This window comes from Choloepus didactylus, chromosome 10 (genome assembly GCF_015220235.1).
Source record: "Choloepus didactylus isolate mChoDid1 chromosome 10, mChoDid1.pri, whole genome shotgun sequence".
Classification (NCBI taxonomy): Eukaryota; Metazoa; Chordata; class Mammalia; order Pilosa; family Megalonychidae; genus Choloepus; species Choloepus didactylus.
Window position 1 is genome coordinate 1372758 of NC_051316.1, and position 23137 is coordinate 1395894.

General features: G+C 35.0%; 1 pseudogene; it reads left to right on the plus strand.

Annotated features, from left to right (window-relative positions):
- The first annotated feature begins 8 nt into the window (after positions 1-8).
- Positions 9-14091, plus strand: LOC119505126 (annotated as a pseudogene).
- The last annotated feature ends 9046 nt before the right edge of the window (positions 14092-23137 follow it).

The following is a 23137-nucleotide window of genomic DNA, read 5'->3' on the forward strand; positions in this document are numbered from 1 at the left end:
TCCCTGTGATGGATGACATGCCAGGATGGCAGGTTCTGCTGGAAGCTGGGCCCACAGCACTATATCCCATAGTACAGGAGATGACCTGCCATGGAGCAGTACGTGTTCTTTGGCACTCTCTCCTGGTCATGCATTTTTTCTTTCTCAAAGTCTACCATTCTCATCATTTTTTCACAAACCACAAGAAAAGTAAAATAATATTGATAATATTCTCCAATATTATCCATATTGAATGCACTTTATAAAAGCATACTTCATCAATTTTCCTAAACTAGCTTTAGTTACTTGAGCATTCATTAACTTTTTGGCAAATAAATATTAAATATTTGTTTTCATTTTTAATAAAATCATTAATTGTGGAGTATAGATCAATGAATTTGTATTTGACCATTCCTTGATTTATAGACCTTTAGTTGTGTTCATTTTTTTTTCTTTTTGCCAATATTAAAAAATGACAGCTGTAGTAAACAGTCTTGTGCTTTTAATCTGATATGTTAATAATTTTTATTTCTCAATTTAATGTGTAAGTGCTCTTTTGCAGTATAACAAAATGTTCTTGGGTGAGTTTTTACATATATACAAATAATTTGTGAAAACTCTGCTAAGAATCGTGATTTTTCAAACAGTGCTTTCTTTTTTTAATTTTTCATGATAGGATACTATAATATGCTATTGTATCATTTTTGTCTGTGTGATGATAAAATTGAATATGACTATAATAGATATGTGATATCAGCTATCTGATATCATAGTTACAATATGAATGGTCCTCAAATATTTCCTTCTTTTCTGTAGAAAATCTAAAATATTCCAGATTTTACTGAACAGTGCCATCATCTGTAGTAGTCACAAATCACATTTTCTCTTCATATTTATAGCAATGAATAGTTCCAGAAAAATGCTGGTATCCTATATGTAAACCCTTTATTTGAACATACATAAACTTCTTCCCCAAATTAGAACCTTCATATTTCTTTTGATTATGTATTTTCAACGTATATGCACCTAATGACTTGATGAACCAAAAGCTTTTAGCTAATGGACTGGATTATACTTGCATTAATTCTTAAATTGCAATAGTTACAAAAGGACCTTATGACTAGGTTGCATAAACTTGACCCACAGTTATTACTAAAAGTTCTCAAGTTTGATGCCCCACATGAACTCAGTAATGAATTTCTTCTAAATATTTCATGGTTTCTTTATTGTTTTGAACTGATTTTCTCAAAGAATCCAAATTTTCCATATGGAACAGGAAGCCATTCTGGCTTTAAGATATTGAAACTTTATGGGTCATTAACAGGCTTTTGAAGTTTACTATTTTATCTTAAGCATCCAAGTGGTTCATCCCTAATTTCACTTATAGGGTTTAGACCAAGCTACAACATTTAAGAAGAATCAATGATAAGTTAGGGATCAAATTTAAAAAAAAAAATCAGATAACTTTGATTTTAAATCTGTGACTCTTCTGTGACTTTTGGTTTGAAACTGTGACTTTTGATTTGATTCTGTGACTTTTGATTTAAATCTGTGACTTTTGATTTGAATCTGTGACTCTTCTTAGAGCAGACTGAGTCTCATGGTGCACAAGCAAGTCCCCCCCTGTCTGACTTGATGTCTGCTTCCATACAGTAGATTAAAAACATTAAGTTTAGACAAAACAAGCTTATAAAAGAACAAAGTTGAAGAATTTACAATGATGATTTCAAGACTTACTATAAAGCTACAGTAATGAAGATAAACAATATTTTATAAAGATAGATAAATAGATCAATGGAACAGAATTGAAGCATCTAAAACAGATACATACATATGTTCAAAAATCATCAGCTAAGAGCCCAAAACAGCTGAAATCATGTCCAGATTTATATAAATCTTCCTACCACTCAATAGCAAAATAGAAACAAATAATATAAAAGATATAAAATATGTTAAATGACATTTCACAGGAAAGAAATATGAATGACCAATGAAAAAGCATGAAAAGCCATAGATTCCAATGTCATCAGAGAAATGCCATGACAGTGAAAATGAAATATCACTTTCTACTCACTAGATTAGCTAAAATTTGGAAAAAAATGATATTACCAAATACCAATTACTATTTTCTCCTTCTGGAATCATCAAACATGGTTGATTCGAGTGGAAAATGGTAGAGCCACTTCAGAAAACAACTTGGCAGTCTCTAATAAAGTTACCATATGTCTAGCATATGTCTCAGTAATCTCCTTTTTGAATCTTAACCAAGAGAAATGAAAGCATATTTGTGTATTAATGTTCATGAAGGTTTTATTCATAGTAATCTGAACTTCAAATATTCCAACTCCATATAAACAGAAAAATATATTTTAAAAACTGTGGTATATTCATAAAATTAATTCTATTCATCAATGAAATTGAATCAACTACTAATGTGTCCAACAGCAGTGACGAATTTCAATAGCATTAAGTCAAGGAAAAGAAACCAGACAAAAACATACTATATTATTCTATTTATATCATATTCTAGGATAGGTAAAATTAACCTCTGTTGATAAAAATCATATGAATTGTGGCCTGGATATAATGTGGGGTATTGACCACCAAGAAAACTTTCTGGGGTGATAGAAATGTTCTCTTGATTGGGGCAGTAGTCAATCAGGTGTTTTCATTTGTCAAATCTCATCCATGTACACTCTTACAGTCTGTGCAATTTATGTGCAAATAAACCTTAATAATTTTTTGAAGAACCCATTGAAAAGTAACTTTTTGTTTAATATTTTTATTTTTCTTCTCAGAAGCCTGCTCTTAATTTCTATGTAATACATATAAACTAAATTTTACAGGCTACATTTTATGAAATATATATCTCGATATTTTACTTAATACACTTCTGAGATGCAGATTTATTTTGATTCCAGTATTTTGCCATACTGAATAATCCTCTCATGAAGATTTTTTTTACATTTTAATAACTTATATGTAGTTGCATAACTGAATTTAGGAGTGTATTATCTGCCTACTGAATATGTATGTCTTTTCAAATGTTCTTGGACCTTAGGAGAGAGGTTTAGAATAGTTGTGCTCCTCTGCTCATGGCATATCATCATCAGTGGGCCTAGCAAAGTACACCTCTTTTTAGATTTTTATCTTATTCCATTTTAACTTTATTTCTTTATCCATCCCTTCTGCTAAACCCTGATATATTTAATGTGAATATTGTTATTGTATTCTTACAAAATATTTTTTTCTTTTCCATGTGCATACATTTATACTTTACATAAATGGCATTGTGCCATATAGCTCAACATCCATCCTTAAATTTAAAGTCACTAGGGGACAATCTTATTACACTCAAAATAGGAAGTTTTGCTACAAAGATACTTAAGCTCCACCAAAGAGAATTGTCTTTATATAATCCCATTACCCATCACATGCACTATAAGCTTCTGTGTTTATAAAAAGTGTCTATATCTGGAAATCTGGAGATATATTCTAAGCTAAGAAAAGAGTTTCGCATTTAACTACTGTTTGATTTTTTCCCAGTAGTTGCCTTCCACATCTTTTCTCAACAAGAATACAAGAGTAAAAATAAAAGTTTAAAATAATTTTATTGCATGAGGGTTTTTCCTTGTGAGACTCATCCCCCTTTTATTTTTCTTCAAAACAAACCTTTAGACAATAACCATGCTAATTGTATTCCTTGAGGCAGAAGAGGAGAAAAACCCATCAACAGAAAGTGACATAATGAAAGTACTATTTACAGTAGAATTAATACATAACTAAATAGATATTATTCACATTAATTTGACTGCAAGATATTTAGTTCCTAGTTCTTCAACATTCCATTTTCATAGAAATCAATCCCCAAATATAAATTAGATGCTTTGGGAAATACAGTTAATCATTTTGTCCCTTAGATGCCATGGAGTTTGCCTCAGTTCAGTAGTCTAGACCTAGACTGTCACAAAGAGTTCTCAAATGGTACCTGATTGAATTCCTAGAGTAGCTTCTGTTAAAGAATGGTCACTGGTGGCACCTTCTCCAAGGAGATAAAAGACAATTGTGGCTCCTGGAATCACTGTTAAGAAAGCTCCATCAACTCTGACTGCCTTGGTGAAGTAAAGACACCCACTGAGAACTAGAAGCAGATCCTCTAATAGATGTGGGTAGAAAACATTTATCATCTTTTTTATAATGGACACTAAAAATTCTAAAACCTTCAGCTTAAAACAATCCACCTACTTTTGTAGAAGGGACACTTTGCAAATCTGGGTTCATCACTCAGCATGGCTAATAGAAGTCACCTGAACCAGGCTAAAGAGAAAAAGAGTGTTTATGCTGGCAGGAGGACAGGGGAAGATTTCCCAAATCAGTCTCCATTAATGTTAGGGGTTGCTCCTTCCAAACCAAGTCTCAGTGACTATTCCTCCATGCCTGGGGCTGCACCCTCCAAAATCATCTTTTGCAAATTCATGGCCTCCAAGCACCCAAACCAAGTGCAGTCTCCTGCTGACAGCTCCAGCAGGAGTTAACATATCACTGAAGAAGAAAAAATCAGGGACCACAAACAAAAAGAAGAGAAGACCAAGAACCAGAGAAACAAGACCAAGGCCTGTACATGCACACAAAACATCCACACTCACTCACCAAACCAGTTTTCCTCTGCAGCCAGCTGCCATTGGGGTGCTGGATACCAAGGGCAAGAAACTCGCTTGTCCAGCTCTGGGAGAAAAGTGTCTCCATTGACCATAGATCTGAGTTTCAAGAATACCTTACATTGGAGTTCAAAGAATCCACTGAGCAACACATCATTTACAAGTTGTGCCTCACACTGGGGGACAAAACTGTAGAAGAGACACTTCCAAAATCTGGGTCCATCACTTGGTGCAGGCAAAAGAAGTTACACCAAAGCAGGCTGAAGAGGAAAAGAGGGTTTATTTACACCAGCAGGAGGACAGGGGGGAAGCTTTCCCAAATCAGCCTCCCTGAAGTGTTTCTTCAGTTGGTTTTTATACCTATCAGAGACAAAAATAATTAATCATTTTAGTTAACATGTTACAGAAGTCTGGAGAATTTTAGTAGTTTATCTTACTTTCTTTAGTATTTACATTCTGTTTCATATGGGAAAGTTGTCTTCCAGTCTAGGAAGATAGACTAAAGGCTTATATATATCTGGGAGGTTTGGGGCAATCTCCCCAAAGTGATTCTTTAATTGACTAAATCCATTTGAGACAAAGAGAGTTAATCATCTTAGTTAACATGTAACAGGAGAATTGCACTAATTTTTCATACTGTCTCGGGCATTTATGATGGGAAAGTTGCCTCCCAGGCCAGGAAGATAAACAAAAGGATTATTCATACCTGGGATGTTTGGGTCAATACAATAAAGCTTATTAATGTTTGTGTGCAGTCTTTACACTTACATACTGCTGCAGACCTTATATGTACATTTCACTCTGCAAGACTAAAAGTTTTCATCTCTGTTTACTTCCTGTTTTAATGCTACACTTAAAAATTGCTTTTATGTTACATTTTAAGGATAATTTACAATTTTCTGCTTGTTATATTTAAGAAGTTATTCTTAAAGTTTCCTCATAAAATGATGTTTATTTCCAATGTTGGGAAATGGGCCATCATTCATTTTGGCTACTTCTTGCTGAAATTGGGGCAGAGTAATCAAGGGGTCATCTGGTGAAATTTCTGACTCATAACTTGCAGATATTGTCAATCTCTTTTGATGTAGAATGGGTCATTCTTAGCTGGAGTTCTAGAAGACAAAAAGAGTTTTGCATATATTTGAGTTATGATTTGAGTATTTAGAATCTAATTTCTTTTAATTCGGACAAGAGTATATATAACAATCAGGAAGACTATAAGCATGGTTTGAAGAAGTGTCTGTAACCATGACCCTATTCCTGAAGTTAGCCAACTGAATAGATCAGAAAATTTAGAATTATCATATAGGTACAGCATTCTTTTTGACTATGGCACAGGCCCCCCTTGTGAGGTAGTGAGTATATCAAGAGCCATTCTATTCTGTAGTACTGCCTTGCACATTAAATCCATTTCTACCTTTACTAGAGTTCTACTGTGATAGCTGTTGCTTAATGCCTGGACAACAAATGTGTTAAATGCATCTACTTTGACCACTATATCTTCAACTCCTATAGATGGGATGAAAACTCCAGCTACATGATCCTACCAATGGAAAAGAGAGTGAATCCAAGGAGCTTGTAGCATGTGTAAATTGGCTGCTATATAAGGCAGCTTGCTATGAATTGTTCCTTGTGCCCAAGGTAACTGCAGAGTTTATCATACTATCCATCCAGCTGAGAGCCAGGGCCACAGATTAGATCCACAGATCCATTAGGTTCCTTTAGGGGTGAACCAATATTTTGTAGATCTAAGATTCCAATCAGTAATATACTGATCACTAGCTAATAGAGTGATATTTTGTTTACAATTTTAGGTGCAACTGTTCCATTTTGCATTCTTAGGATGGAATGTGCAGCAGGGAATGATTTTTCTGTTCCCAACAAAGTGGAGCCTTCTCAGTCAGCCTTCCATATCCCAGTGTAAGCCAAACTATACTGTCCCAGAGTTGAACATGTCCATCTTTTATTCTTTCAGTAAAATATTCTCTCTTTTTACCTAATTGTTGGGAATAATGCATTGCTGCTTCATTGGTGTTTTTTTTTTTTTTTTCAGAGTAAACAAGGTGTGGTCCTGCTGGTTTAAGTTTACTGGCCATGACTAGGATCAGCCCTGGTGATAGTGTTGGAATTTGACATATTAGATTGTTTCTGCAGTTAGTTTATTAAAGACTTGAAAGCTATCCAGTCTGAACCCTGAAAGGGAGATAGGTATGCACCATGGCAGACCAGAGACAATAGAGATAGGCAGCTGGCCACAAATCCAGCAGTTAGACTGGTTCATGGAAGCAACATATGAATGGGACCATTGCAAAAAAAGATTATTTCCTTGGTTGGTTACTAAAGGGCACAATAGGATCATGGAATAATAGAAGGCAAAGAACATTTAACTAATCTGTCTAGAGAGACTTATTTTTAACCAAATATTTTAGGCCATTCATAGGTTCACAGGTGTACTTCTGTTCTGGATCATTAAGGGAGTCCTCTGTCACTGTGGCTTTCCAGCTAATGGGAGGTGAGTCTCCATTCTGGAACAGTTGTGCTTTGACCCTGGTGTGGTTAATCCAAGGTTTTATTCCCTACAACTTTAGAGAAGAAAAAGTAAAATGTAATGCCAAGTAAGGTCCAATCCATTTGGGATTTAGTTGAGCCTGGGAATGTTGGTCCTTCCAAGTACAGAGCCAGACCCAATCTACAGGCTGGTAATGGCATAAGGGGGTATCAGTGGGGAATTTAAAATGATTAGTGTCATAATTATTAGTTTATTGAATTGCAGCTAATTCTGAACTGGGATGCATTGTTGCCTGTATATTCAACATTTAGAAATGGCTTTCCAAATGTCATTTCATAAGGGCTCAAACCCAGCCCACTCTGTGGCACTACTTGTTTCCTTAGGAGGACAGTAGGCAGAGCTTTACCCATTTTAAATGATTTTCCAAGCAGATTTGTGCAAGGCTTTCTTTTAAAGTTTGATTCATGCATTCTGTTTTTCCTGTGGCTTCTGGCCTGTAGGTGGAATATAGCCAGTAGTTGATACCTAGGAGTCCTGAGACATCTTTTACAATCTTTGATATGAAATTTGGTCCATTCTTTCTTTGAATAGAAAGTGGGAGTCCAAACCTAAGATACATTTCTTTAAGTAACCATTTAATAACTTCTCATATTTCCTCAGTTCAACAAGGAAGAGTTTCTACCCACCAAGAAAAGGTGTCCACAAATACAAGCAGACACTTCAAGTTTCCAGGGACTTTAGGCATTACTATAAAATCTATTAGCCAGTCTTCCCCACCACCTAAGCCTCTATATTGTAGTCCTTTAGTTAACACAGGAACTTTGGAGTAGGTTCAGTGATTAACTCTGGCACAGGTTATGCACTGACTCATTGTATTTTGTATGGTTTGGCATAAGTTAGGACATACCAGAACCAGCTTATCCATTGGAAGAGAGTTTCTCATACATAATGAGTCATTTCATGAAAATACGGTACAACAGACTTCAAAAAATTTTCATAAATAAATAATATTTGATAGTCTTCCTTGTCCTCTCCCCTCCTAAGCCAGCTTTGATTTGTTAATGTAGTAAATCCCCGTTCCTTTGCCCTTGCTAAGTCTTTATCTGTGTACTGGGGCTTTTCAAATCTTGAGTTCAAGATTCTGATCACTCTATGACAATAGGTTGAGCTTTAGATTAGGATCAAGAACAACAGCAATACTTCCTAGCTCTTGCCTGGCTGTCTCCTTTTGCCACTTTGTCTGCCAGTCTATCACCCATAACCTCTTTAGTTTTTGTGGATTGGTGCCCTTTGCAGTGGACAATGGGTAATTCTCTGGGATGCATCACTGCATCTAGCAATTCCAAATTTAGATCTACATGTTTTATGTCTACAGTTAACAGACCATGCTCCTTCCAAATCATTCTGTGAGCATGTAGAATAGTGAAGGCATACCTCAAGTCTGTATACATGGTGACTCTCTGTCCTGCAATCAATTGCAGAGCTCTCAAGAGAGCAACTAGCTCTACCCTCTATGCTGCAATTCCTGGCAGGAGAGGATTTTCCTCCAGTATTTCTGTGAGTGTGACCACTAAATATCCCACTGTTCATTTACCCTGGTCCCTGTAATACTCCCATAATTAAGCAGCACATCTGTCGGCCCTGGTCAGCTTGAATAGACTTCATCTAACAGCTGAACACAATCATGTTTTCAGCAGGTCCATTCAGACCCCATTCTTACTTTCTGGGGTTCATCTATAGTCTTTAGGATGACATTTGGGTTGACCAGCATCATCACATTAGAGTGGCTCAACTTCCCCATGGTGAGACATTGTCCACCTTTTGGTTCTAATATAGTAATGAAATATTAAGGAATAAAAACATGGGTTGGGGAGCCTAAAGTAAACTTTTCTGCTTCCTGAAAGAGTTTGCAAATGGCTGCCACTGCTCTTAGACAAGCAGGCCATCCTTGGGCCACAGTGTCCAACTGTTTTGAGAAATAAGCCACTGGTTCTATACTTCCTCCAGAAGGTTGCACAAGTACCCCTAAGGCAATGCCCTGCTTTTCATGAACAAACAGGTCAAATTCTTTCATAGGTTCAGGAAGCACTATGCTAGTTTCGATATATTATGTACCATCAAAAGCCATATTTTTTAATGTAATCTTGTGGGGACAGAGGTATTAGTGTTGATTAGGTTGGAATCCTTTGAATGTTTACATGGAGATTTGACTCAATCAAATGTGAGTGAAATGTTTGAATTATTTCCTTGGAGATATGAACACTGACCTTTCAGGGTGGGTCTTGATTTTATCACTGGAGTCCTGTAAAAGAGTTCCTAAACAGAAGTATCTCAGAGCAGCTGAGATGGACATTTTGGAGACGGCCACTGAAAGTAGACTTTTGCTGACACTTTGGAGATGCTAGCCCAGTGTTTGCTCTGGAGAAGCTAAGAGAGGACAAAATGCCCCAAGAGGAATATTTTAAAGAAAGCACAGGAGCTGAGAGAGGAGTTGTAGGTGGGATCAGCAGATGCCAGCCATGTGCCATTCCAGCTAACAGAGGTTTTCCAGATGCCATTGGCCTTCCTTTGGTGAAGGTATACTTGTGTTGGTGCCTTAATCTGGATATTTTCATGGCCTTCAGACTGTAAATTTGTAACCAAATAAGCCCCCTTTATAAAAGCCTATAAATTTTTGCTATTTTGCATGATGACAGCATTAGCAAACCAGAACAAGCACCAAGACTGGAGCTGATATCAGTTTGTCCTTTGGACTTTGAAAAACAATTGCACATTCTGGTGTCCATTTTAAAGGATCCTTTTCATTTCCCTTTTCAATCCCTAAATATAGGAATCTGGCTATTAATCCAAAATTTTGTATCCACATTCAGCAGTGGCTGGCCATACCTAAATGTGTTCTGAGTTCCTTTCTGTTCTTTGGTGTGAATACCAGCCAGAGGGCTTCCTTTCTACTAGGTAACAGAGCTCTTTATCCTTTAGAGAGCTCAAATCTCAGGTATTTGACATGAGTTTGTGTAATCCATGCCTTTTTTTTTTTCAGATACTTTATGTCCTTTTTTGGCTAGCCCATTCAGCATCGTTATGGTATTAATGTCTGAGGTTTCTTGTAACTTGCTAGAAATGAAGATATAGTCTACATATGGGAGAAAAAGTCCTTCCTGGAGCTTCACTCCCTGGAGATCTCTGGACTAGGCTTGTTGAAAAACAGTTGGGGCATTTTTGAAACCTTGAGTTAACATAGTCCAAAAATATTGCTATTTTATCAGATTCTTCCCATTCAAATGCATAAAGCTTTTGTGTCTTTATGCAATGGAATGCAATAAAAGGTGTCTTTTAAATATAAACTGTAAAACAAGTATATGTATCAGAAATGTTGATGAGGAGGGTATACAGATTAAGCACCATGGGGTGTATGTGTTCCACTCTTTGGTTTATAGCTCTTAGACCTTGCACAAATCTGTAAACCTGTGTTCCTGGTTTAGCACTGGCAAGATGGGGCTGTTAAAGACTGATTGGCAGGGTTTTATTAGACCCTATTCTAAAAATCTCCTAATTAGTGGCAAGATACCTACCCTGACTTCTGCTTAACTGGGTACTGTTTTAAGCATTGTGGAGCAATGTTTGTCTGCAATTTTACCATGAATTCCTGTGCCTCTCTGGCTCATCCTGGGTGTCTGTGGTCCATGCCTCAGTTGGGACTTGTTGCTTGATGTTTTCAGGCACTCTAAATCTCTCAGTGCTGTCAGGCCCAATATTGCTGCTTGCAAAACACAAGCATGGATTGCTGAGACCTGTAAATGTATTTTGCCAGGTGAGAAAGAGAGAGGATCATAGTTTAGACAGTAAATCTTAGCCTAAGAGAGGAAGGATGCACTCCAGCATGTAAAGGAACTTGTACATTAATTGACTTTCACCAATTTGATATTGCAGTGTTTACAGGAAGAAGTGGTCATTAGCAATTCCAGCTACACCCATAACAGGGACAGATTTCTTTGAGATGCAATTAAGTTTCTGATTTAAAATTAAATAGGTTGCTCCATTATCCACCATGTAATTTACTAATTTCTTACCCACATGGAATGAGATCCAAGGTCCTTTGTGGGTCATCGGGATGGTTTCCTGAACTGTGGAAAGTGCCCCCAAGCCCCATCACTCCAGGTCACTGTCCTTATCTCCTGTCTGCTGCAGACACTGGATTGCTGGAGTCCTTTTGGTTTCCCTTGGCATTAAGCTGGGACATTCCCATTTCCAATGTCCCTCCTCCCTGCAATATGCACACTGCTCCAGGTCTAGCAGTTTCTTTGGGGGCCCAGGGGTCTTAACTTTTACAGACTCCATTGTTAGCTGAAAAATTTTACTTGGGTCTGGTCCTAGGAGATTAGCATTTAAGTTAGCTTTATAGGCAATAACTTTCATTTTGTCCTTTTCTTAAACTGCATCACCATTATAGAACATCTTAAATGCAATTTCCTCTAGTGCCTAGATTGGTAACCCAATTCCACCCTCAACTTTCTGCATTTTCCAGTGAATTTCAGGGCACTCTGACAAATAAAGGACCAATTTGCATTATGTTAAGTTATTGGATTCTCAAGGCTTATATCAGTAAATTTATGGTAAGCTTCAAATAATCATTCTAAAAACATTGATGGATTTTCATCAGACCCTTGGACAACCTCCTGAATTGAGGTGAATAAGAAATCTATTGTCAATGTAGTGTGTGAGGAAAGCAAGATGGACTTGTGTGTTTTATATATTGATAATAAATTTTTAAAATCTGCCCCTTAGTTTTCTATTAAATACAGTCTAATGATAGCACTGGGCTAAAAATAATGAAGAAAGGGACAGAACCTTATGTTTCTTTTATCATGGTGTATGCACAGAATACTATCACTGAAACAGAAGATGTAGCAAATGCTAGTAATCACAACCTGATTAACATTGTGTGAATGATTATCATGGCATTATGTATGTATGGACTTAAGTTTCAGATATTAAATAATTCTACTATGTATATACTGTGATTTTAAAAAGTGACAAATGCATCCAGTACATATGGCCAAATGTTCCATCTCTATTTGTGCTTTGTTATAAAATGTCATGACTTGTGGTCTGGAATTGCAAAACTAGATACATAATTACAGAAAATACTTAAAATAAACAAGCATCTCAGGAGCAGGGTAATATCCCTGACCAAGCCACATTACTCTAAACATAATAAAGAGATATTTCTTACCAAAGAATCCAAAGAAATAATAACATTTAAGTAATCAAAAACCACATTTGGTCCCCAAATTCATTTTTAATTTGGCTTAAAATATAAAATCAAGTTATAAAATTAAGGAATAATGAGTATTGGACATTCTACAGAATGTCATGAAATGCCAAAAGCAGTTTTTTTATACAAGAGTTCAGAAACTTGATATAGTGAATCATGCATAAATTCACAGAATGGTCTCATTCACTATAAGTTCATAGGCTTCTAATTCATAGTTGTAATAATCACTGTTAGTGTCTCTATACAACTCATAGACTACACTGCTGCATCATTTTACTCTCTCTCATACCAAACAAGGGTACAGTAAATAGTATCATCAATAGACATGTAGTAAAGATCATGTCCAGTGAACAGAGCCTGGCTTCTCAGCATAACAAATTAGGAGTAGTAGATTAGTCCAATTAAAGTCCCTGATACAAAGAATTGAAGGCCAAGAGAAATTAAGAAACATGAGAAGATACATATTGCACAAATGGCATCCACATGTAGGTCAAAGTTTCTCAATTCTGATAAATGATAATTTTCATTATTATCAAATAGCTAAGAATGCTATTTGGCACATATCTGGGTAATATTCTGGGAATAAAGAAGAAAATTGAGAGAAACAAATAACTTCCTGATTTACAGATAATAGTTTGTGAATGTCCAGAGAGTTAAACATGCATATACCATTTTCTTGATTATTTTTTTCAACAGTCTAGTCAAGAACAAAGAAGAATAGAAAGGGGAAACTGCTCCTTCTTGACTGAATTCATTTTCTTGGGAATAACTACTAACTCTGACATCAAAGGGACCCTATTCACCATATTTCTAGTTGTTTATCTCATTAACATTCTGGCAAATCTTGGAATGATCTTTTTAATTAGAATGGATTCCCAGCTTCACACACCCATGTACTTTTTCCTCAGCCACCTCTCCTTCTGTGACCTCTGCTATTCTACAGCAATTGGGCCCAAGATGCTGATGCACCTCTTTGCCAAGAGCAAATCAATTCCCTTTTTTGTCTGTGCTCTGCAATTCTTCATCTTCTGTGTCTTTGCAGATGCTGAGTGTCTGCTGCTGGCAGTGATGGCCAATAGGCACAAGGTACATTAAGTACAAGACCATTAGTAACCCCTTGCTCTATACAGTCAACATGTCCAGCAGGGTGTGCTCTATGTTCATGGCTGGAGTTTACCTTGTGGGAATGATGGATGGTTTGACACATACAACATTAACATTCCACTTATGTTTCTGTGGGTCAAATGAGATTAATCATTTCTTTTGTGACTTACCTTCTCTTTTCCTCCTTTCATGTTCTGATATACAGGTCAATGAACTGGTATTATTTACCATTTTGGCTTCATTGAACTGAATACCATTTCAGGAGTTCTTGTTCTTATTGTTATATCATCCTATCAGTTTTAAAGATTCAGTCTGCTGATGGGATATGGAAGGCTTTCTCCACCTGCACATCCCACACATCCCACTTGAATGCTGTTGCAATTTTCCAGGGAACTATACTCTTCATGTATTTCAGGCCCAGTTCTTCATATTCCTTAGATCAAGACAAAATGACCTCAGTATTTTATACTCTTGTGATTCCCATGTTAAACCCCCTGATTTATAGCCTAGGGAAAAAAGATGTGGAAGAGGCTTTGGGAAGACTGAAAAATGAACGGTGGTATTAAATATATATATATATATATATGTGTGTGTGTGTGTGTGTGTGTGTGTGTACATATATTTGTATTTATTGTTTTCATTAAATCATATGAAAATACATGAGAAATTAGTTGTTACAAATACTAATTGAAAAAAGGGTGTACTAAATTGCAATCATACCACAATTTTGCATTTCCCTAAAAGGTCATGTTTCATTATATCCCCTGAATTTATATATATAAATCCCTCTTTGTATAAAACTTGTCTGAAACGTCTTGTCATGTCAAATTTTTACTTGCTCAAGCTCTCATTTGTGTATTATTTCAATTATTCTAAAATACAGTACATTTTTACTAAGTGCCTTTTGTATATTTAGGTGCTTAGTATTTCATGATGAACCTAGTAGTTCTTATACTAATGAATTATCTGGTGGAAAAACAAATATTAATTAGTTTAGTTTTCAAAAATTCATAATAAACTGCAAATCATCATGAAATAAAAAGACCAATGAAATCCAAAACAAAATGTCCAATTTTGGTGTGCAGAGAAGGAAGGCTCCCCTCAGTGGAGTAATTTTGTCACAGAGCTAAATAATGAATAAATATGCAAGTTGGGGGAAGGAAAGGATTCTATTCACAGAGAATGGCAGTTTGAAAGGACTTGAGGAGGACAACACCCTCCCTTTAAAGATGAAATAAAGTCCAACATGCTTAGATTTTAATGAACAAAGGGAAGGACCTGGAGAAAGTATACCCTTGAATGATAATTCTTAACTCCTCCATCACTTCCTTCAGAAAGCTTTTCTACTCTTCTCCTTTCTTGATGTATGTTTAATGCTCCTTTTTGTATTCAAAAACAACTGATTCCTCCAGGCACTTTTGCAATATTATTTTTATTAAATAATTTTCTCCAATATGGCATTCTGAACATTTTGTACTCAAGAACTGAGTTTTTCTTTCCTGTTATCCAAAGTATCTGTCTCATGCCTTAGACACAAAATGGGAAATAATCAGATAAGTAATAAAATCAAAGCATTAATATTATTAAGTGCTTATTAAATGTTAGTTAAAATATTAACTGAAGGTATAAATATTGATTGAAAGTACAGGAAATGCCTTGAATATATTTTTTAGCTTGTAAGTACATGTACCTGTTGTGATTACTAGAATTAGTGGATATACAAAGGAATACATATCAACAATTTAAGAAAAAAGAGCATTCATTGATGTACTCTCTTGATATTCACCTACTTTATCACCTCAGGTCTAGCAACACTCAAGGACACTCCTAATTATACATTATAATTGTACAAGCTAAAGTGATTGAAAATTCTTAGACTTGATAGCTATCATTGTAAAATGCCCTGGGTGAAAACATTCTAGAATATGAGTAAAGTCCAAAGACCTCCTTGTGTGTTACAAGTTGGCATTTCTTTGTGGAACACAAGGACATGTTAGAGAAAAGTATACAAGTAGAGAAGATCTATGGGGAATCTTGTTTTAGACAAATGACTTTAAAGCATTCCTAATTGTGATTGTTAGGTTTATGGGTCAACTTGGCCAAGTAATGGTGCCCAGTTGTCTGGTCAAGCAAGCACTGGAATAACCATTACTGTGAGAACATTTTGTGGGCTGAAATCATCAGTAAGTTGATTGCATCTGTGACTGAGCATATCTAGAATCAACTAAGGACAGGGTCTTGAGCAATGACATACATTTAATCCAGTCAGCTGAAGGCTTTGAAAGAAATGATGACTTCAGCAACCCAAAAAGAGAATTTTCATCTTTATTTCAGCCAGCCAGCCTATCCTGGGGAATTCATCAAAAACCATCATCAGAGTTGCCAGCTTACACCCTGCCCTACAGAATTTGTACTAATGCATCCCACAGTTTTGAAACACTTTTATAAAATCTCATATTTGCAGATATCTCCTGTTGGTTCTGTTTCTGTAGAGAGACCCAAATAATACACTCCTCCACCATATTTTCTCTATTAACTCATAGAGTGTTGGAATTGTTATTATGAGTGGTAGCATGGCAGAAAATTGTTTGAAATTGAGAAATTAAAGTTCAAACCATGGAAAGACTTCAGAGGATTGCCAATAATTTGGAATATCTAAAAATGACATCTAATTAACTCATTACACTTCCATATGACATAAGATGTTACTACTTCTAAAGACCAATTAGATCTCCACTTTGGAACCTTTATCCATTTAGTGGGTGTGAAATAGAGGGAAGGATATTTTAAGCCCTATAAATGGATTACAAAAATGGAATTGACTGCTTTGGCTGTGTTTCCTCTCCCTTAAATGTGCAAGTTGATGTAGAATAAACAACTGTTGGTATTCTTGTTTAGGAGATTCATAACTGAAAAGCTTGGGAATATGGCATGTAGGTACATTTCTACCTTGGAATACTACACAAATAGTGAGCACCTAACATTGAAAGGCTTTGATATATCCTAACCTGTCTACCACATTCCTCACTAGACCTGTTATTGTCTGTTTATATACCCCATACTCTTCTCACACATCTATCAACAAATGATAGGAATTTTATTTTCCAACCTTGATATTATAAACATGTGTGTACAGGGTTAATTTTATAGGCATATTCTCATATCTATTCCTTTAGTCTTGTTATTGAAATCCTAAACATAAAAATAGTGCACTAGTGGATTTGGGTATGAGTATAAAACAGCAGATAGAAAGATATATAATCTTGAGTCCCTGCTTAACTATATTTGTGAGAATAGAAGAGTACTAATGTTCAATGACCCAGTTAGTGGGAGGTATACATTAAAGTCAGAATCAACAATGTTATCTCCTTTGAAGAAATCCCTTGTTATGAACCTGTTATACACCAGGGGTTAAATGCTGCTAAAATAAATGTACTCTTTAACAAGTCATTCTTCCTTGCTAGATTTCAGTTCTCTCTCTGTGGAAGAGGGGCTCAAATTCAATATCACTAAGGTCCTTTCCAGCTGCCACCTTTTGTACCTATGTATGATTCTAATGTTGTTTAAATCCATCTCACTATTGGATTGAATTTGAAAAAAAATAGTTGATTCATCTTTATACAAAGGGAAGGCACTGTGTATCAATGCTGATATGACCTGATATAATAGTGTAATGATATCAGTGAGATTGTGGGATTATCAAAAGTCCAAGTACTTTTAAATGCAGTCCTTTGAACTGGCTTCTTATTCACATTATGTCTTTCATAGATATATCACAGAAATGGATATTCAACTTTGTATGTAAATAGAAATTAAATTCAAGTAAATAGAAATTAAAACCTAAGTACAGTACCATGACTCAGTTACAAAAAGCTAAAATGGTGATACTCAGAGCTAACTCATATTGGTGAGTATGTGGAAGAACAATACCTATCATACATTCATACAATGAGTGAAAATTGTCACCCCTATTTGGAAAGCTTAATGACATAGAAAAAAACAAAAAATTGTATTCCTAGTTTTACCCAAGACACTGAGTGAATATCCACCAAAGGCATATATAGAAATACTCACAGTAGCATTATTTACAATAACATAAATCAGAAAACAACTCAAGTTTCTATTGACACATTAGATCAGAGTTGAGATTTTTTAAGTGTTGTTAATATTTTAGACTTTGTAGGTAATAAATCTGTCTCAAGCATTCAAGTTTCTCTTTGCATCAAAAACTAGAGCCAATATACAATGAATGGAGGTGAATGTGTTACAATGAATTTTTACAGGAAATATTTGCAAATCACTGCTCTAGATAAAATAAACAACATATGGATGTGGTATATTGGACTACTATAAAGCTGTGAGAATGAAGAAAGTCCGCAGCAAACAGTAACATAAAGAAATGTCACAGACATAAACTTTTGTGAAAGAAGCAAGACATAATTATATACAAACACTATGATTTCACTTCCATATGGTTAAAAATCTACAAACTATTCTCTTATATTGGACATCAATTTATGAGAGGGTGTGTGGATGATTTCTGAGATGCTTACTGATGTCTTATGCTGTGGATTCTGGGTGATGAATATTTTCATTTCTGAAAAATTACTTGATACATACTAATTATATGATTATATTCTAAAAGGTTTTCAAAAACAAAGGATATTCAGTATCATGTGTAAGCAACTGTTTTATTTCATTAATATTTTTTCAATCTCTAGTAGTTTCTTATATATGATGAGTAATAAAATATATTTGTAAATTTAATGTAGAGTACAACTCTCATAGAATATATCAACCAATGCTCATTAATTATGTTACTCAAAATGTGCTGCCTCTCTTGTAAACCAAAAATGTCTTTATCAGTACATGAACACTTCTAGTCAGTCATCAATACTAGCAAGACTACAATTACTTTGCTCTTAGTATCATGCAAAGAACTCTGATTCATAACAGTCCATGCCTTATGGCTGGGCAATGATTTTCTGAAGAAGGTGGTCTTGTATATAGACAGTTAACTATATAGTATTATTTTAGAGGTAGCAGGGACACCTATAAAGCCCTAAACCTAGACATATTTTTCTTATCTGCTTGCCTGTGATGTGTAAATTCCTCCAAAAGATTGATTTAATTATGAGTGCCATTCTGAATTAAAACACAAATCCCTTTGTTAGGCCAAGTATGATATCCAATTTGTAAACATCATGTAGCTATATGCAAGCTTAGGTTTTAATGGAGAGAGCTGGAGGGAAGTTTAACTATGTGATCTATAGGGGCAGTGTGTTTAGGAAGCTTAGTCTGGATCCTGCCTAGAGTGTACTCTGAGGGGATTTGACACCCCCTGGAGGATTGGAAACACCTAAAGGGAAAATAATATCAGAAAAGAATCAGAAGAAGGTGAGAAAGGATGACTTCACTTCCTCCAAATATGCACTTGAGAATTGCATAATTAAAGTAAAGTTCTTGGGTAATGCAAATGCTTCATCTTCTTGTGATTACCTGGTGGACAATTATTACTAATTACTCAGGTGGTTTGAACTTTGCCTCAACACCATTTCCCACAGGAATACATTTCCTATTTTAGTACTGGGATCATAACACAAAGAATGGCAATGATATGTGAAAAGGCATTAAAATTGTCATCTAAATCACTTCTCTCAAAATTAAAAATATACATCATTCAAGGATGTTAGTCTGATGAGTCTCCTAAGCTTTTTTGGGAAATATAAAAACAACAAAAACTTTTTCCTTTTTATTTTCAAGTAATGTTTTAAAAGAAACAGGAAATGCTCTTCAGTGTTTTGGTAAATAAAATGGCTTATGCTTAATACCACTTAGATTTGTGTGTGTGTGTGTGTGTTTACCCAGAAATTTTGCATTGACTGGTGTAGTGGCAATTAAATCAACTGTAATAAGACACAGATTGTAAAAGGTGTGTGCTTGATTTTTTTAATTTTTAACTTTATTTATCAAAAAATTAAAAAACAAAAAACAATATTCCAAACAAAATAAATTATTAAGAAAAACAAATAACCTAAAATAACTACTTTGCTTCCAACATGTTCCTACCATACCCCAAGAAAATTAACAAACCATAATCAAAAGCATAAGAAAAACCAAATAACCTAAAATAACTACATTGAAGCTAATTTTTTAATGCAATAGCTTTTTTACTTTATCAAAAAATAAAAAAACAATTAAAACAAAACAAAACAAAGGAATAAGAAAAACAAATCACCTAAAGTAACTTTATTGCTTCCAAAATGTCTCTACCATACCCCAAGAAAATTAACAAATCCTAACAAAACAAGGGAATAAAAAACAATAACCTAAAATAAATACAATGCTTCCAACATTATCCTCCCATACCCAAGAAAGTTTGCAAACCATAATCATTCCTGAGCATTCCTATAACATTGAGATTACCCTCAATAGCTTATCTATTCTTACTAGATTATCCTTCCCCCTTCACTAGTTGCTATCTCTAGGTCCCCTACATTCTACAATACAGAGTATTTATTTTACATTTTTCAAAGAATTCACATTAGTGGCACCATACAATATCTCTCTTTTTGTGTCTGGCTGATGTAACTCAGCGTTATGCCTTCAAGGTTCATCCATGTTGTCATAGGTTTCACGAGCTTGCTCCTTCTTACTGCTGCATAGTATACCATTGTGTGTATAAACCACATTTTGTTTAGCCATTTATTGGAAATTGTGAATAATGCTGCTATGAACATCAGTGTGCAAATATCTGTTTGTGTCACTGCTTTCAGATCTTCTGGGTATACACTGAGAAATGAAATTGCTGGATCAAAGGGTAACTTGATATCTAGTTTCCTAAGGAACTGACAGTCTTCCAGAGTGGCTGTAACATTACACAGCCCCATCAACAATGAATAAAAGTTCCAATTTCTCCACATCTTCTCCAGCATTTGTAGTTTCCTGTTTGTTATTAGTAGCCATTCTAATTGGTGTGAGATGATATCTCATTGCGGTCTTAATTTACATCTCCCTAATAGCTAGTGAAGATGAACATTTTTTTTCATGAGTTCTTTAGCCATTTGTATTTCCTCTTCCATGAAATGTCTTTTCACATCTTCTGCCCATTTTTAAATTGGGCTGATTGTACTACTGTCACTGAGTTGAAGGATTTCTTTATATATGCAAAATTTCAGTCTTTTGTCAGATACATGGTTTCCAAATATTTTTTTCCCATTGAGTAGTCTGCCTCTTCACTTTTTTGACAAATTCCTTTGAGGTATAGAAGTATTCAGTTTTGTGGAGTTCCCATTTATGTATTTTTTTCTTTCATTCCTTGTGCTATGAGTGTAAAGTCTAAGAAGTGACCTCCTAATACAAGGTCTTGAAGATGTTTCCCTACATTACCTTCTAGGAGTTTCATGTTGCTGACTCCTTTAATGAGGTCTTTGATCCACTTAGAGTTAAATTTTGTGTAGGATATGAGGTAGGGATCCTCTCTCATTCTTTTTGATATGGATATCCAGTTCTGCAATCACCTTTTGTTGAAGAGATTTTTATGTCCCATATCAATGGTTTTGGGGGACTTATCAAAGATTAGTCAACCATAGATCTGGGGGTCTATCTGAATTCTCAAATAAATTCCATTGATCAATATGTCTATCATTGTGCCAGTACCATGCTGTTTCATCTACTGTGGCTTTTCAGTAAGCTTCAGTCAGGAAGTGTAAGTCCTCCCACTTCATTTTTCATTTCTAGAATGTTTTTAGCAATTCGAGGCAACTTTCCCTTCCAAATAAGTTTGATAAATAGCTTTTCCAAGTCTTCAAAGTAGGTTGTTGGAATTTTGATTGGAATTGCTTTGAATTTGTGGATAAATTTGTGTAGAATTTACATCTTAATGCCATTTACCCTTCCTATCAATGAACATGGGATATTTTCCCATCTTTTTAGGTTACCTTCTATTAGTTTTAGCAAAATTATGTAGCTTTTTATGTATAGGTCTTTTACATCCTTGGTTAAGTTTATTCCAGGGTACTTGATTTTATTTAGTTGCTACCGAGAATGGAATATTTTCCTTGAGTGTCTCTTCAGTTAGGTCATTTCTAGTATAGAATTATTACTATCTTATTTACATTAATCTTTAACCTGCTAATTTGCTATATTTGTTTACTAGCTCAAGTAGCTGTGTCATCCATTGCTCAGGGTTTTCCAAATATAAGATAATATCATCTACAAATAGTGAGAGTTTTACATCTTTCTTTCCAATTTGGATGCCTTTTATTTCTTTGTTTTTCTTGGTTGCTCTTGCTAGCACTTCCAGCACAATGTTGAATAACAGTAGTGACAGTGGGCATTCTTGCCTCATTCTTGATCTTAGAGGAAAGGCTTTCAGTCTCTTGTCATTAAGCACTATTCTGGCTGTGGGTTTTTCATATATTCCCTTTATCATATTGAGGAAGTTTCCTTCAATTCCTACCTTTTGATGTGTTTTTATCAAAAAAGGGTACTGGATTTTGTCAGATGCTTTTTCAGCATCTATTGAGATGATCATTTGGATCTTTTTCTTTTGATTTGTTAATGTGTTGTACTACATTGATTTTTCTTATGTTGAACCATCCTTGCATGTCTGGAATGAACCCTCCTTTTCACAGTGTATGATATTTTTTTAATGTGTCTTTGTATTCCATTTGCAGGCATTTTTTTGAGAATTTTCGCATCTATATTCATGAGGGACATCACCCTGTAGTTTTCCTTTCTTATAGCATCTTTACCTGGTTTTGGTATTAGAGTGATGTTAGCTTCATAAAATGTGTTTGGTAGTTTTCCATTTTCTTCAATTTTATGAAAGAATTGAAGATTGGTGTCAGTTCTTTTTGGAAAGTTTGCTAGAATTCCCCTGTGAGGCCATCTGGCCTAGGGCATTTATTTATGGGAAGCTTTCTGATGACTGATTGGATTGCTTTGCTTGTGATTGGTTGGTTGAAAGTCTTCTATTTCTTCTCTGGACAATCTAGATTATTCATGTATTTCCGAGAAATTGTCAATTTCCTCTACATTATCTTGTTTGTTGGCATACAGGTGTTCATAATATTCTCATCATTTTTAAAATTTCTTTGGGATCCACAATAACGTGCCCTCTCTCATTTATTATTTTACTTGGGTCTTCTCTTGGATTTTTCAGTCTAGCTAGGGGCTTGTCAATGTTGTTGATCTTCTCAAAGAACAAATTTTTGGTTTTATATATTCTCTCTATTGTTTTTATTGTTGTTTTTCTCTATGTCATTTATTTATGCTTTAAACATTATTTTTTAAATTCTGCTTGGTTTAGGATGAATTTGCTGTTCTTTTTCTAGCTTCTTCAGTTGTTACATTAGTTCTTTGGTTTTAGCTCTTTCTTCTTCTTAATGTTTGCATTCAGAGCTATAAATTTCCTCCTCAATACTGCCTTCACTGCATTCCATAAGTTTTGATATGGTGTGCCCTCATTTTCACTCATGTATAGATATTTAGCAATTTCTCTTATTTCTTCTTTAACCCATTCATTGTTTATGAGTGTGTTGTTTAACATCCAGATATTTGTCAATGTTCTAAATCTTTGATGGGTATTGACATCTAGATGTATTACAT